Source organism: Dendropsophus ebraccatus, chromosome 4 (assembly GCF_027789765.1).
Source record: "Dendropsophus ebraccatus isolate aDenEbr1 chromosome 4, aDenEbr1.pat, whole genome shotgun sequence".
NCBI classification, from domain to species: domain Eukaryota; kingdom Metazoa; phylum Chordata; class Amphibia; order Anura; family Hylidae; genus Dendropsophus; species Dendropsophus ebraccatus.
Genome location: NC_091457.1, coordinates 46,333,906 through 46,351,322, shown reverse-complemented (window position 1 = coordinate 46,351,322; position 17,417 = coordinate 46,333,906). Strand labels below are relative to the sequence as shown.

Genomic DNA, 17,417 nt, shown 5'->3' with positions numbered 1-17,417 from the left:
CTGCGGGAAAGTCTATTAAGATGATTTGTGCGCTCATAAGTAAACATCTTAAGGCTTAGCATTTCAAAAGAATACACATCTTCCAAGAAGACACCTGCTTTATGGTAATACATCCATCCTGCATTGTCGGGAATGTATCAATATAATACATTTTGTTTCTTTGTATATTCATCTGTCATTTTATTCATATACTGTTAACTATTGTTTGCCACTTATCAACCCGGATGAAGCTGAGACAAATGCATGGAAATTGCATCTTGTTTACAAGGAAAATTTGCTTACAAATATCTTGTTAAGTACATGGGTGTAATATATTTCATAAAGTAAAACAAAGTTTCTACACATGGGATTCCTTGGTGCTGTTCTATCAGTAGCGTAATTTGGTGGGGGCAGAGGGGGCGGTCGCTCCCGGGCCCACACAGGCAGGGGGCCCACTGATGATTTCACCAGTTAATGCTGTCCGCAAAAGCTATTGCTTATGCAGACAGACTTAACAAATGTCTATTGGCTGTAGGTGGCCCCTGGCCAGCAACCAGAGCTCCTGGGGGGCCCACACGGCTACCAAATGTTGTGCCTGATTCGAAGAGAACATAGGGTTGAATGAGGCACAGTGATTAAAAAGGCTCTCCACCCTACCAATCACTGTTGTGGCCACAAGAGGCTGTTCCCTCCCTTAGAGCTGTGGGACCTCAGTGATGTCAGTTGTGTGCTTACAAAGCAGGGAGAGAGTTGACATCAGAAGACTACAGTACTGCAACCGCACAGCAGGTAAGTATGGCTTTTTTTCCTTAATTATAGAGAAGGAGACCTATGTTGGTGGGTGGGGCTAACTCCTGGAAAGGATGTTACCTATAAGGGTTGTGGTATGGGATGTGCTGGCTAATTGAAAAGAGGGTACCTAATTTTGAGGTACATTTGGTGGTGGTGGTGGGGTGTCTAACCACCAGGAGGATTACCAGGGAGATTGGGAGATTACCGCTGGGGAAGGGGGTGGCTGCATGAGGAATAGATACTGGGAGGATTACCTACATGAGATGGTGCTGGAGGGGATGCCTACATGGAGAATAATACCTTCTATATGAAGGCACAGAGGGCCCTAACTACTACTATATGGTAACTGAGGGAAATAATAACTATATTGGGCCACAGAAGGTCTAACTACCATATGGATGCACAGAGAAGCTGAATTTCACATGAAGGTACAGAGGGGCCTGACTACTATATGGGGGTTCACAGGGAGGGTCTGTCTTCTACATGGAGGTAAAGGGGGGATAATCTAATATGTTAGGGTATAAATGGTGGCCTTTTTACTATATGAGAGCATAGAGGGAACTACTGTATATGAGGGCTAAAACTGAGTCTAAATACTACATGAGGGCATAAAGTGGGTAACAGTGTAGAGCAATACACATAGGGATGGTGCCTTGGTGAGATGCCTAGAATGTTTGTCTGGCAGAGACGAGGCATTGCCAGGAGAAGTCTGCATGATGGCCGAGCCAGACAGAGGAAAAAGGAAAAGCAAACCACCTAGCAAACACGTCATTACATTTCATGCGGAGAATACGCCCCCAGTGCTTTGTCTGTTCAAGCCTAATGGGAATTGTAATTTTTAAAAATCTGGAAGGCGGTGAGTTTGACCCCCCTGGTATTAGTCATTATGGTGCGATGGTGGTGTTGAGGTATTACTCGTAAAATTGTCATATATATATATATATATATATATATATATATATATACATATATATATATATATATATATATATATATATATATATATGTAATATAATTTTTTACACATCCTAAAATTTGCTGCAGTCTTTAACTGTTGTGTGTGCCCCATGCCAGGCCCATCAACAATGGTTAATAATCTATAGTAAATAGATATCATACAGTAATTATACCATTTAGTTATGTTGCAGTAGTCTGGCTTCTTTGTATATAGGTTATTTAGTATAGTTGCCTTAAACTTCATGGGACTATTTATTATTACCTTGTATTTGTACTATACATTTACACTATTGGTACTGCGGGTTCACCCTTTAGGTGTTGCCTCTTTGGTCACTGACCATCAGCTATGGTGTAGTCCTCATGCTGCCCAATAGAAATTAGACAGATAGATATGAGATAAAGAGATAGAAGAATGTATGGATGGATGGAAGGATGGCTAATTAGAAAACAAACACAGCGCCATAGCTGCCCCTATGTTGTGTGTGGTACTACAACTTGATTCCATTCACTTTTAGTGGAACTGATCTGCACTACCACATCCAAGCTTTGGAGGTGAGTGGCGCTGTTTCTGGAAAAAGACAGCTATGTTTTTGTAATGCTGGATAACCCCTTTAATTTGTACATGGTTATATATGTGACATGTAGAAAGTCTTTCCCACTGTTCTCAGTCCCTGTTCACTATAAATAATGTAGTAGAAAATACCCTTTATTATTCGACAAGCATCGTCATCTACTGAGGTTCCCTATGGGTAACATAATCGGTTGGGGGCCCACTGAGACTCGCTCGCCCCCCCTAGGCTGAACCCCTAGCTACGCCCCTGTGTTCTATATAAGGTGCCAATAAAAATCAATGAAAATAAATTTATAGATCATAGTTGTCACACTATAACCAACAGGTATAAGAAGTAAGAATTACTTCATCCCCTCTTTCCTTTATCTGTTCATGCTGCTTGGTGTTTTGGTTGGTGCTTACTGTTTAATTTATATTCTTAGTCATTCAGCTCACCTAATGTTTTGCATATTACGGCATTTGCACTTTATTTCCATTATGATAAAATTTTAGGGGATAGGAACATACATTTATTTAGAGAGAATGAAAGTACGGAAATACCAATATAGGGTTGTTATCATACATTCTCACGGAGCTATGGTTTTCCCATGGAGTTAGTGTTTTTATTCTTGTAGAGTGGGACTTCTTTTCCTGTGTAATTGTCAGGAACTTACCCGACCGCGCTCCAGCGACGTCTGCTCCGGCCGGAGCGCAGCGCCACCTTCCTCTCCGGGGGCGGGTGACGTCACGGAGACCCGACGGCGTCCTTGGTTACCAGGGACGCCGCGGGCTCTGATGACATGTCGTGGCTCAGCTGAGCGTTGTATGCTCAGCTGAGTAGTATTAGGCTCAAGCTGAGTGGCAGACGCCTCTGCCACCCGGCTTGCAGCCTACACATGTGAATTGATCAGGACTCAGGAGTCCAGACCAATCACATCCTGGTCTGGGCTCCTGGTCCTGTATTTAAAAAGCCAGCGGTCATTCACTGATCGCTGGCTATTAGGTGTATTCCTGGTCCTAGCTCTCCCTTGTATATTCCTGCGTTCCCCGTCCTATCCCTCCTACAGCTCGACTCGTTATTCTGACCTCCCGCCTGACTTGTGACTACTCTTTTGGATTGCTGATTTTGTACTGTGTTGCCCGTGTGGTTTGACCCGGCCTGGTTTACTATTCCTTATTGTGTTTGTCTATCCGTATTGTTTTGTGTATCACATATATATAGCGCAGGGAACGTCTCCGTAGTTGTCCGCGACCGCCTAGGGTCGACTGAGGCAATTATGCAGGGACAGTGGGTGGTTCAGATAGGGCCCACTGTCTGGTTGTGTCTGTGTTAGTCTGACAGAATAGCCAGCCTTCAAATACTGCCATTGCCCCATGGACAATAGGACCGCCATGTCGAACATTGTGGACCAAATGCAGCGGTTCAACACCATGGTGCAGGAGCTTTCTGTAAGGGTTCAGGATCAGGAGACGACACCCCGACAAATCACGGTAAGCCCTCCACCACCTCCTGAGCCACCCGTTCAGCTCCCGGATAAGTTCTCGGGGGACAGGAGGAGGTTCCGTGTGTTCAAGGAGGGGTGCAAGCTGTTCTTTAGATTACGCCCCCGCTCATCGGGAAACGAGTCTCAGAGGGTCAGCATTATCATATCCCTTCTCCAAGGGGCATTTTCCTTACCACCTGCTTCACCAGAATTACTCTCATTTGACCAGTTTTTTGGGGCTTTGGGTTTACTATATGATGACCCTGACAGTGCCGCCAATGCTGAGCGTCAGCTGACAGGGTTAAGACAGGGCAGGCGACCCGTAGAAGAATATTGTTCTGAGTTCAGACAGTGGAGCGTCCTCTCCACTTGGAATGACTCAGCCCTCCGATTCCATTTCCGTGCAGGGTTAAGTGACCGACTAAAGGACATGCTGGTAGACTACCCCACTCCTGACTCACTCGAGGAGAGTATGAAGTTAGCCATCAGGGTCGACCGACGTCTGAGAGACAGGCAGAGAGAGAGGTACCCCAGACCTTCCCAGAACCCCAGTGACTCCAGTCTCCTACCCTAAACCTTCCCCTCCTGTTATGCCCACACCAGAAGAATCATGCAGGTGGACTCCACTGACGCCAAGGCCAGACGAGCACATTGGCTACAGAACAACCTATGCCTGTATTGTGGGAAGGCAGGGCATCGGGTGCGGCAGTGTCCGTCCAGGCCCGGAACACCGCCGGAAAACTTCAGCGCCTGAGAGTCTATCGAAGGGGTCTCTCAGGCGCACAGGTAACCTTCAAGAATAAATTGTTGTTACCTATTTCTTTGGTAATAGGGAATAGGAGTGTTTCAGGATACGCCCAGATCGATTCTGGGTCGTCAGCGAACTTTGTTAACCCCATGTTTTTTTTCCGGTTATGTCCCCTCCGGCTCAGGTGCCCAGTGAATGTTACTGGGGTGGACTCGGCTCCTTTTGCCCAGGGGGACGTACGATATATAACCCCACGCTTGGAAGTCAAGGTGGGATCTGTTCATGTGGAACATCTTGATTTTCTCCTTATGCATAATTTGTTGTCAGATGTGATTCTGGGATTGCCCTGGCTGAAACTGCATAACCCTGTTTTTGATTGGTCTAGTAGGGAACTTACTCGGTGGGGTCCTGAATGTAGTTCCCATTGAATCCCGGTGTCGCTGGCAGAATGTTCCCCTGGGGGGGGGAGAGATTCCAGAATTCCTGTCTGACTATGCGGATGTGTTCGATGAAAAGGCGGTAGAAGTATTGCCTCCTCATAGACCGTATGATTGTCCTATCGCTTTAATTCCTGGTGTAAAATATCCTAGAGGTCGTATTTTTAATTTATCATGTCCTGAGAGGGAGGCCATGCGAGAGTACATAAGGGATAGTATACGTAAAGGCCATATTCGTCCTTCCTCCTCTCCTTTGGGGGCGGGCTTCTTTTTTGTCGGCAAAAAAGATGGAGGTCTTCGGCCCTGCATCGACTACCAAGAACTGAATAAAATTACGGTTAAGAACCAGCATCCGTTGCCTCTTATCCCAGATTTATTCTACCAGATAGTGGGAGCTAAGTGGTTTTCCAAGGCGGGGAGCGTATAATCTTATCAGAATCCGGGAGGGAGATGAGTGGAAGACCGCTTTCAATACCCCAGAGGGCCATTTTGAATATTTGGTTATGCCCTTTGGGTTATGTAATGCCCCGGCGGTCTTCCAACACTTTGTAAATGATATTTTTCGTGAGCATCTAGCGACGTCTGCCCCGGCCGGAGCGCAGCGCCGCCTTCCTCTCCGGGGCCGGGTGACGTCACGGAGACCCGACGGCGTCCTTGGTTACCAGGGACGCAGAGGGCTCCGATGACGTGCGGCGGCTCAGCTGAGCGTTGTATACTCAGCTGAGTAGTATTAGGCTCAAGCTGAGTGGCAGACGCCTCTGCCACCCGGCTTGCAGTCTACACATGTGAATTGATCAGGACTCAGGAGTCCAGACCAATCACATCCTGGTCTGGGCTCCTGGTCCTGTATTTAAAGAGCCAGCGGTCATTCACTGATCGCTGGCTATTAGGTGTATTCCTGGTCCCATCTCTCCCTTGTATATTCCTGCGGTCCCCGTCCTATCCCTCCTACTGCTCGACTCGTTATTCTGACCTCCCGCCTGACTTGTGACTACTCTTTTGGATTGCTGATTTTGTACTGCGTTGCCCGTGTGGTTTGACCCGGCCTGGTTTACTATTCCTTATTGTGTTTGTCTGTCCGTATTGTTTTGTGTCCGTATTGTTTTGTGTATATAGCGCAGGGAACGTCTCCGTGGTTGTCCGCGACCGCCTAGGGTCGGCTGAGGCAATTAGTGCAGGGACAGTGGGTGGTTCAGATAGGGCCCATTGTCTGGTTGTGTCTGTGTTAGTCTGACAGTAATCATTTGTTTTTGTATGTGAACTCTGGCAATATGGTATACAGTAAATTTATAGTAGTAAATGTTGAAGTAGTAGAAGTTTGAGGTAAACTCTTCAACAACATATTCTTTCTAGCAATTGTACTGTCCAATGCAAATAATAAGATGCCTACTTCAGTTACTCTACAAAAAATAATTTAGTATGTTCACTTATATTAAAGTCCCCAAATACATAATTCTGTAATAAAAAGGGAGCTTCCCTCTTAACTTTGTTGAGGTTTAAATGGGTTAGTAATAGAGATGAGCAAGTCGGGCAGAGGTTCGGGTTGATACGAACCCAAACCATTTGCATTTGAAAGCTGTTGTATTCTATTTCTTTCATCCGTTTTATGCAACAACTGCAACTGGGGTAGTGGATAGCTTTGAACTCCTCTTTCCAGGCTCACCTCTTCTGTGCAACTGACCAGATTTGCATATATGTAGTAAAAAAGCTGGTGGCATTTAATGCAATCCCCTTGTTTTAAAGCTGCCAGCTATTTTACTATGTATCTACTTAATGCAGCCTATTTTTGTTCTAATTTTGCTATTTCTCATTTGCAAAAGCAAAACTGAAATGAAAATATGTTGTGTTAAGTTAATATACTGTGAAGAAGTTGTTGGCTATAATGCAATAACCAGGAAGTTGATTGAGTCTATTGTATTATAGCCCATAATTTATGGGGTGCATAATGCATTTCCACAGCAAAAACTGCGGTGTTGCTGATTAAACGTCTATTCTTGTCATAAAAAATGTGTTGCATTAAAATCAATGCAAACAACGGCAATTGGTCCCACAATGAATTGAACAATGGCCATTGTTTAATACGGGCGTGGAAATAATGGACATCTCTATTATTTCCAGCCATTGTGCATTGATATCAGGCCAAGTTGCACTGCAACAATGGTTGTTGTTTGACACTCACAAGGACTGTTGTTTTTGGCTGCCAAACAATGGCTGTTGCTCATGCATTGTTAACATAGCCTTAAAGTGTACCTTCCAGATCAGCGGTGAAATTCTCTGCTAATCTGGAAGGGCAGGTCTTGCAGTTCAGCAGAGGTCCCACGTCTGATCTTGAAGGTCTCATGACAGGTACAGGGGGATGGGGGTGACTTTTTCTTTATTATCGACGCTCAGCCAATCAGTGACTGAGGCAGGACACCAGCTTTAGGGATGAAAGAAGACTCCAGATGCTTAGTATGACTGCTCCCTTATGGCCCCACCCCCACTCTTCCTATACCAGCAAGGAAGGGGGGCACTTTAACCCTATCCTTGCTGGTATGGGTGCTGCATGATATCAGTCTGGCCCCCAGGGGTTAAGTGGGATTGTACTGCATTCTTATTTAGCCCCCTGGGGGAAGACTGTTTTGTATAGCACCCAAAGTGTTAAGTAGGGATGCAATGCTTCCTCATCTAACCACTTTTGTGCCACACAGTAAACAGTATCTGTATAGATACTAAATACTGTAAGAAGCAGAACACCTGTCAAATGATGTTGTTGTATATATATATATATATATATATATATATATATATATATATAATCAGGTCAAGGAGGGGTGTGGGGTGTTTTTATTTGAATAAAAAAGATTCCACTTGTGTCTCGAAAGTGTAAAATAGCTAACACTACCCCCCCATTATTACCCCAGTACCCAGTGCACCAAGGGTACTGGGAAGAGCTGGATACAAGAAGTCCCAGGGTAACAAAAGAAGTTAATCCTGGACTGGACAGCGGCAGACTATTATTATTATTCTGTGGGGGGCAAATATAAATGGCCCTTCCTTACAGTGATAGTACTAGGTTGCTGCTGTTTTTTTGTTTGTTTGTTTAATACCTAGCTATTTATGGAAATGGGAGAAACCCTACATGTTTTAATAAATGAAGAAATATATATATTTTTTTTAAAAAAGCAAGTAGGGCTCCCCACATTTCCATAACCAACCAGGTTAAAAAAAAAAAAAAAAAAACATCAGCAGCCTAGCAGGAACAGGGCAGGAACAGACAGCCTAATAATACCAGCCTATTACTGTCCAGTGCAGGAGCTCTATTTTTTTTTTTTTTATACTTCGGGACTTCTGGTATCTGACTTTTTCCAGTTCCCCTTGTGCGGTGGGTACTCTGGTAATAGTGAAAGGGTTAGTGCTAGACGCTTCCATTATTAATTCTGTAAAGAAAATAAAAAGTAAAACATATATATTTTCTTCAAAACCCCCACAACCCTTGTTGACCATTTTATGAACAAAAAAAAAAATCTGTCGGTCTGTGACGTAGTCCACCAAATCGGATGTACTTCTCAGGATAGCAATATCTGAAAAAATTTGGTTGCCATACAAAACAGTCTGGTCCCAGGTACTTAAGTGAGATTGTATAGCATCCCCACTTAACCCCTGGGGGCTAGACAGTGCTATGTTGGGGGAGGGGGGTTAATACTCGCATTTCTGACATCTATCTTCAGCAACCCGGCACTCACAGTGCTCTCTGTGTGCCAGCTACCTCTTTGAGCTTAAGGCAGACCCGCAGCCAGTGATTAATTAAAAATGTCTTACTTGTCCCCCATCCTGTGGACAAGTTAGTTTTAAGTTGAAATACCCCTTTAAGTAAGGATGTTATGCATGAGGGCCAGACCTGGGGGGTCTTCTAGCTCCAGCAGATATGGCACAGAGCGCTTGATGTGCTGAGTCTTCTAGGACAGTGTGTTGGTTCAGCCAATTGATTCAGTTGATGATTGGCTGAACAAAAACATTGTCCTAGCAGACCAAACACAGTCTACTGGAGAATACTAACAAAAATGTTGAAAGTCTGACAACAGCCTTCCAAAAAGCTGAGCTACCCAAGCTACTGGCTTGAGCATCCTGTAATCTTGAGTTTGCCAATGCTCTAGCGAGTCGCATACACGGACGATCATGCTCACTTATCTCTAATAACTATCATTTGACTAGAAGGTTTGTATTTCTGTACTAATAAACCCATAGCATGATGTAGTTTTACTGAGATTAGGTGATACAAAAGCCAGTCACGGTTTAAATACTACATAGCTAGTATTAGTAATTTATTGTGAACAGAACTCAAGTTTGTGTCACAAAAGTGCTGGACCGAGGTAGGGAGCATGACAAGACAGTGAGCCCTAGCCACTAGAACCCACCTTCTGTCCCTACCTACTTGCCACAATGGCCCAAAACAACCGCGGATAACTACAGTGACGGTCCCTGTCCTACACCAGGTGATACACAAAACAAAGACAGACAAAACAAACAATAAAGAAGAGTTTTGGGTCCGGGTCAGCAATGGTGGTCAGTGGGTTACAAAAACGTAAGGCAGAAGGACAGTTAGAGACAGGCAAGGAGGTTAGGGCAGGCAGCAGACAAAATGCTTAGCTGAGTAAATCTCAATAGTCAGCAGGGAAATGAGCAGCCTGCTGATATTTACCTGGGATCAGGGACTGGGTTCGGCAGCTGATTGGATCAGCCCTGATTTCAGCATCCAGCTCAGCTGGATAGGCCTTCAAAAGGAGTAACCCCCACACTGCGAGAGTGTAACAGGCAATGTGGGTGTGGCTGGGAAGCTGAGACAGCATTCAGATAGATGACTGCAAACCAAAAACAACCAGAGGCTTAGCGCTTCCTCAGTCACCCCACATGGACCGAGGAGCGCAAAGTCACATTCCTGACAGTTTGTAGATATAATGGTGACAAATTCAATGACACATTGCTTTGTTCCATTACCTTTAGGGTAAACGAAGGACAAAAAACAAGAATATTGAACCAGATGGTTATCTCTTCTTAATCTACATTTAAAATGAAGCTAGATGCAATTTATGCAAATGAAGGACTCTATACAGTCACTTTGTTATTACTCATAAAAGACAAAAGGCTTAGACGCTTTCAGAATTTTTCCTTTAGTGTTATTTTCCTAGAAATAATTTATTTCACTCTGATTTTGATAAAAAAAATAATAAAAATGTGCCAACACAGAATAATGCAACAGAATAATAGCAGTTTTTTTTTGTTTGTTTTTTATTTAGTTATATTTTATCATTCATCATTTCTAGCAGGCTGCACAATCTGTTTTCTCTTCTCAGAAAAATAAAATATACTCGCAAACAACTGGATAGCACCATATAACACTAATTGTATTAGTCTTTTCATTATTGCCTTTAAGAGATGTAACTTTTTGCCCCATTGACATAACCATATAAGGACTATATATAGTAGAGGTAGTGGGACTCGCTTGGCCAATATTACCCGAGGTCATTGATCTATTCAGCACCACAGGAATATAACTCATCACTAGTTCTACTAGAGCACTTTCATCTCCTGATCACTGATATCATACACCGCATTGTTACACTGTAGTGCAGTGTATTGCATCTGTCAGAATTATGCTGACAGGCAATTTATACAGCAGTGTCTCTAGCACATACTTCCCACACACTAAGTGACAAGGGGTTAAACTACTTAGAACAGAGAACCCTAATACTGACAGCAAATCTTTCATGATTCCAGTGTGGGAGCTCCAAACAACTTTATTTCAACCCACTGTAAAAATGAGTATGGGTTAGAATAAGGCCACTAGGTTAGAATTGACAACTGTAAAAAAATTGGCAAGGTTATTCGAGATTATAAAAACATCTTTTTTTCTCAAAACAGTGCCACACTCCCCCCCCTGGTTGTGTGTGGTATTACAACTGGGCTCCATTTACTTCAATACCATAGAAGCTGAAGACAAGAGTGGCACTGTTTCTAGAAGAAATTGACTATGTTTTTCTGTGTCTTTATCAATCTTAACTATGAAAGAAATGCAGTTACAGTAAAGTCTTAGGTACCTTTCTCTCCCACCCCCCTCTACACTGCAGCACCAGCATTCAGGCTTTGAAGGGAACAGCAATTAGCTCCAATCATTTGAATGGTGCCACACATTTCCATACCAATACTGCCTCACCTTAAAGCGTAACTGTCATTTCAGGGCCATTTTTTTTTTTTAAACATTAAATATCAACAGTTCAAGCGATTTTAAGAACTCTGTAATAGGTTTTATAAACCAAAAGAGTTTCCTTCTGGACTGAAAAAGCAATCTCACAGCCTCCCCCCTGACTTCAGAAGAAGCAGGATTTCTGTGTCCATTATGTGGCTATGGAGAGGGGAGGGGCTGTTAGGAGTGACTGAGCACGGAGCAGTCCTGCACAGCACAACACCCTGCAATCTTCTCTCAGTAAGTTTATAGATAAGCACTGACCTTTCTGACCCCAGAATCCTGCGTTTTAGGTGCCCAGAGAGTCTAAAAACAGCTGACCTTCATGTCACCTCTTCCTGCTCCCTCATCTCCCTCGGCCCCTCCCCCCTTCATAGGGATAGAATGGGAGAGCAGAGCCCGTCTTCACTGGCTTCTCTGTAATGAAGACGTGTTTGCCTGATAATGCACAGATAAGAAGTCAGGGGGGGGGAGGCTGGGAAATTGCTTCTTGAGTACATAAAGAGTCTTTTTTGGCTGATAAAACCTATTACAGAGTTTCTTAAAATCGCTTACTACTGATTTCTGCAATAAAAAAAAAAATATGACAGTTACGATTTAATTTTAATGATCATAGGAGATTCCAGAGGTTGGACGGTAAAGTGAAGACATATCCTACAAGTTCAAGAGATGGGTTAATCCTTTAAACTAGGCAACTTTGCTATTTAAGATTCTGAGCAACCATACCTATTAGAGTACAAATTGGGTTGTATTAGTTGTCATTGAATTAGTTGTCAGACACAGTTTTCATAAACTGATATATAGCGATGAGCAAACTGTTTGGAAGTTTGGGTTCGGCAACCTGATAGCTTGACGTTCTAAACTATTCGCTCATCACTACTGATGTCAGGTATGGGACTAGAGGACAGGTGATGCCCCAGCACTGACACCCACCCCTCTGACCCTGCCTGGCTACCGCAACTGTCCTAAGTGGCATCTGATAACTGGGCGGCATGTCCCTGTCCTGCACAGGTGCAACACAAAACATGGACAGGACGGATAAACACAATAATTCAGGGTCAGAAGGCGGTAACACATGGTCAGCGAAGTACAAAATCGTAGGGCAAAAGAAAAGTCTGAAAGCCAAAGCCAAATTCAAAGAACCAGGAACAACAACCAGGACAAATGCTACAGTAGGTCAAGGGACACTCAGGTACAGAGGCAATATTGCAGGCAAGGAAGTATACACAGGGGAGGATACTTAAAGAGACTAGAGTCCCAAGCCCCAGGACGTAATTATGGCTGAGACTTCACCTCCTACAACACAAGGCTGACTGGCGTTGTCGGCAGCAAGCCAGTACAATACTAATGTCCCACTCCTCAGCCGAATGGCCATGGGCAATGAATCCCCAGACAGGGCATGGTAAAGGTAGGAGTCACTGCACCCCAAGCAACCCGGCCAGTAGCTATGGGCGCCATCGGTGGGCTCCCTGCACCTGGTAAGGTCGGTTGCCAGGGACACCGTTGGCATTGACGGGTGGCTGGCCGCATGCTCCAGCAATTCTGGGATCCAGCTCCTGACAACCCACACAATTAGAAATGCTCTTTAACAACTTGACCTAGCAAAATGTTTCAGTGACATATTTATTGCAGTTCTTTTAAATTTTAGATAAAAATGTATGTAATATATTATCTTTTAATTTTGTTGATGTATAAAAATATATTCTTTTCCCTAGATATTACAATAAATAGATATTGCCATTAAAGGAAAAACCACAGATCTGTCTCTCAGGCTTGGAATGAATGCATTGTTGCAAGCTCTGAATTCCATTTTGGATCAAGAATAATAATAAAAAGGTCTATTACACAGTTCATGTACAATGTGATCTGCATACCCCGAGCACCTTCAGCTATAAACATCTTGGGGAGGAAGTTAGTTGAATAATTATTTTGTTTTATAATGACAAATGGCTCCATTAGGCAGACCAAGCCAAGCCAAGCCAAGCCAAGTAATGTAGGAAAAGCAATGAAAGCAAAGGTTTAATATATCCAACCTTGTAATGTAAAAGTCTCTAATTTTCCTCACAGTCACCCACCAAGGTCAAAAACATTAAAGCATTGTATATATATTAGTGCATATTGTACTTTAGGTGTCAAGAGTAGCAAGAGTAAAAAGTGCACATAACATGATAAATAGTAATTCTCATTTGCGAAACACTGCTCATTGATGTTAATATGAAATCAGGGCTCTAAAATACCGATTACTACCATGACTGTGCTATAATGTTCAGCTGCAATTTTTGGAACATAAAATTGCTATTATAAGAAATGGTAATTATAAAGCGATTTTTCTATTTTTTTTTTATGTTAACATGTATTATACATTCATTTACCATTCCATTAAGAAAATTAAATCCTATTATGATACTCTGATTAATATTAATAGCAAACCTTAAAGGGGAAACTTCTGAAGAAAAAAAATCAACTGGTACCAGAAAGATATGAAAATTACCTCTCTCTCTCTCTCTCTCTTTCTCTCTCTCTCTCTCTCTCTCTCTCTCTCTCTCTTTATATATATATATATATATATATATATATATATATATATATATATATATATAATCTCCCAGTACTTATCAGTTACTGTATGTCCTGCACGAAGTGACATTTACTTTCTAGTCTGATACTGTGCTCTCTGCTGCCACCTCTGTCCTTAACATGAACTGTCCAGAGCAGTAGCAAATCCCTAGAAAAAATCTTTTCTTCTTTGTGTAGTTCCTGTCGCAGAGACCAGTGTGTGAGACTGCAAATAATACCACCAAATTCTGTCATTATTTAGTTTTTTTTCCCTGTACCACAAATAGATCCAATGTTTTGTGCTGAGTCCCCTGTTAAGCAACCAATTTCCGCTCTAGCTTAGAGAGGGATGCTTCTGTCCGGAATTACCATATGGATAAGCCAGTTGAAGACTATGGGTGCTTTTGGTAATATGGGCAACAATGGATGTGCATCCTTGCATTACAGACTGTAATAAAGGACTGTGGTGCTTAAATACTGATGACTTCTGAACCAAAAAGCTGATTGGCACAAGTGACGGGCATCAGCACCTCACTGAACAGTGACTGATGAGCTATTCTATGGATAACCCATCAGTCTATTTATCCCAGTCAACCGCTTTAAGTGAATGCTGCCTTATTGCATTATTGTCATAGTCAGTATAGGAGGTACCCTAGAAAAGTATGAAGAGTCATAATATGGTGCCACTCTAGTAGATAAAAGCATGGGAAGATATAGAGCCTCATGGGACCAGACAAAAGTAGAAATTTCTGTTTTTCCCAGAGTAATATTTTAGAGAGTATATGTCATTATAAATAACTTTTCACATGTCATCAGTCATGTCAAAAGTTATTGATCTCAGCGGTTCTCACTGCTGAGACCCACTGCAATACAAGGATAAAGCCGAGGAGAGAGCTCAGAAATAGTACGATCCATTATCTGAGCCATTCACTAATTCTGACACTTTAGCCTCTAGACTATAATGGGGCTAAAAGGTCTGAAATGAGTGACCAGGGACTGTACCCCGTCATCATGCTTTCTCATCAGTGGCTTGTATTGCAAAGGGTCTCAGACTGCGATCAATAACTTTTGACATGCCTGATGACATCTCAAAAGTTATTTATAATGATAGGTACTCTTAAAGGACCTGGGGTCTTACTCAATATTGAAATGTTATAGTGTGGTCTTCAACAAAATGTTATTATTGATCTTTTTCTTATATGTCCTCCACCATCCTTATGCCTCTGGGATGGCTTTTAGGTAAACACTTACAGCAAACATGGAATATGTGGATTTGTTAGACCCATGGCTGCCATAGTAAAATATTGGACTGCTCTGATTACAACACAGAGCGCCAATGGGCTGATAAAGGACCCTCCTCTCTTTCTAAAACATGTTAAAAATGCTACTGAATTCTAAGGACTTAAAGGAGAACTCTAGAGGTAAAAAATGTTATAAAATCAAATTGTGTCAGCAAGTTACAGAAATGTGTTACTTCTATTTAAAAATGTCAAGCCTTCCCATACTTATTAGCAGGGAGATTTTTTACTCTTTTCAGTCTGACACAGTGCTGTCAGCGATCGCGCTGCAGCGTGACATCAACTCCTTAAATGCCATGACCGCGCTGCAGAGTTTAAGTGTAAGTGAGAGGGGGGAGTCCCCTGTCACTTACCGATCGGGACCCACGCAGTGTGACTGCGGGGGTCCCAATCGTTACAACGGATCGCTGGAAGTCTCTCAACTTCCTCCGTGCGGTCCGATCGGCGATCTGTTCGCTGAGCCTGCACAGGCAGGCTCAATGAGCAGATCGCCGATAACACTGATCAATGCTATGCCTATGGCATAGCAGTGATCAGTGTAAAAATCAAAGTTATGTATGTACAAGTCCCCCAAAGGGATTTAAAATGTATATGGAAAAAAAAAAAATTAAATCACTAACACACTACCCCAAAGCCCCTCCCTCAATAAAAGTTTAAATCACCCCCCTTTCCCATTATATAAATAAAACATATAAAAATAAATAAATAAACATATAATATACCAGAGCATGCGTAATTGTCTGATCTATTAAAATATAATAAGCGTCATTGCGAACGGCGAATGGCGTAGATGAAAAGAGGGAAAAAATGTGCGGATTACCGATTTTATGTTACATTATATATACAAATTTTTTATAAAAAGTGATCAAAACGTCCAATCTTCACAAACATGGTATTAGTAAAAACTAGAGATCATGGCGGAAAAAATGACACCCCATAAAGTCCTGTAGGTGAAAAAATAAAACTGTTATAAGCGTCACAATAGGCCCATTTTTTTTATAATTAATTGCCAAAAAGGATTTAATAAAAAAAAATATATATATAACATTAGAGAATCTGTGTAACCTGCATATGATTGTGTTTGGACTAACCTATAGAGTAATAGTGTCATGTCGCTGTTACCATATAGTGCATTACGTAGACACAGGAATCCCCCAAACGTTACCATATTGCATTCTTTTTTACGATTTCACCTATTTATATCTTCATAAATAATATATTTGGGGTTCTGTCATACATGTTATGGTAAAATGAATCCTGTAACAAACAAGCCATTACATGGCCTTGTAGATAGAAAACTGAAAGTGCTAGAGCTCTTAGAAGGGGGGGAGGGAAAAATGGAAGCACAAAGATCAAAATTTGCGCGGTCCACTGGGTCATTTAAGACCTGGTCCTCAAAGGGTTAATGGATCGGATACCAATGTTATGCATCACATGAAGTATTCTCAATGGTTGCTACTATACCAAGGTCCTTAATCAGTTAAACGGGTTATCCAGCGCTACAATAACATGGCCACCTTTTTTTTCCAGAGATAGCACCACTCTTGTCTCCAGTTTGGGTGCAGGTTTTGTAACTCAGTTCCATTGAAGGGAATGGAGCTTAATTGCAAACCACACCTGAACTGGAGACAAGAGCAGTGCTGTCTCTGTAAAAAAGTGGTCATGTTTTTGTAGCGCTTGATAACCCCTTTAATATATAAAAGATTATGCCAGGGTCTTTATCAGATGATTTGTTCAGGTGTAATTATAATTTCTTTTATATTATTAGGTATAATTGAGTAGAGAATTTTTATTACTGTCCCTGTGAATGATATCTTGCACTGGCAGCTCACTGGTAAACAAGTATAGGTGTATAGGTTTTGACTATTTTTTTTTTTTTGTTAAATAAAATTATAGAAGTAAAAGTTGTTAGCCTTTTTTCTAATATTTGTTCTAATTTTGTAAGGATGTAAATCATGTTTATTGTCCTCCAAAGTTGACATTCTGAAATTTTGAAAGTGCTGTGTTTTCAGTGAACTTTGTCTGCATTCCATATAAAGAAGTAAGCTAGCGATGCACTCAGACTGTAAGCCAGTGATGCATAAAGATTGCTAGCTGATGTTCCAGCAAGTAGATTTGGGGAATCTTCCTAGATTTTGGCAGGAGTTCCTGCTTCACTTACTGAGTTTCTGTAAGGTTCTATGATGTTTGCATCATCAGAACTATTGTTCAAGTGACCAGTGTATTGAATTGCTGGACATATACTTATCTCTATACAATGCTAAATGTAGGGGAAACTGCAGGGACCCAGAACCACATAACCTTCCCAATTCTATATACGTATCTTGTAACTTCTCATCTTCCTGTTGTGTCGTTCAAAATAGTAAATTGCAGTTATTGCCTTTGCCATGGTT

At 42.0% G+C, this 17,417-nt stretch overlaps 1 protein-coding gene across 1 annotated transcript in view; it reads right to left on the bottom strand.

Annotated features, from left to right (window-relative positions):
- The window catches only part of LOC138789278 (leucine zipper protein 2-like), a 152,399-nt gene that overhangs the window by 22,316 nt on the left and 112,666 nt on the right, over positions 1–17,417 (bottom strand). The gene's annotated exons all lie outside the window — the stretch shown is intronic.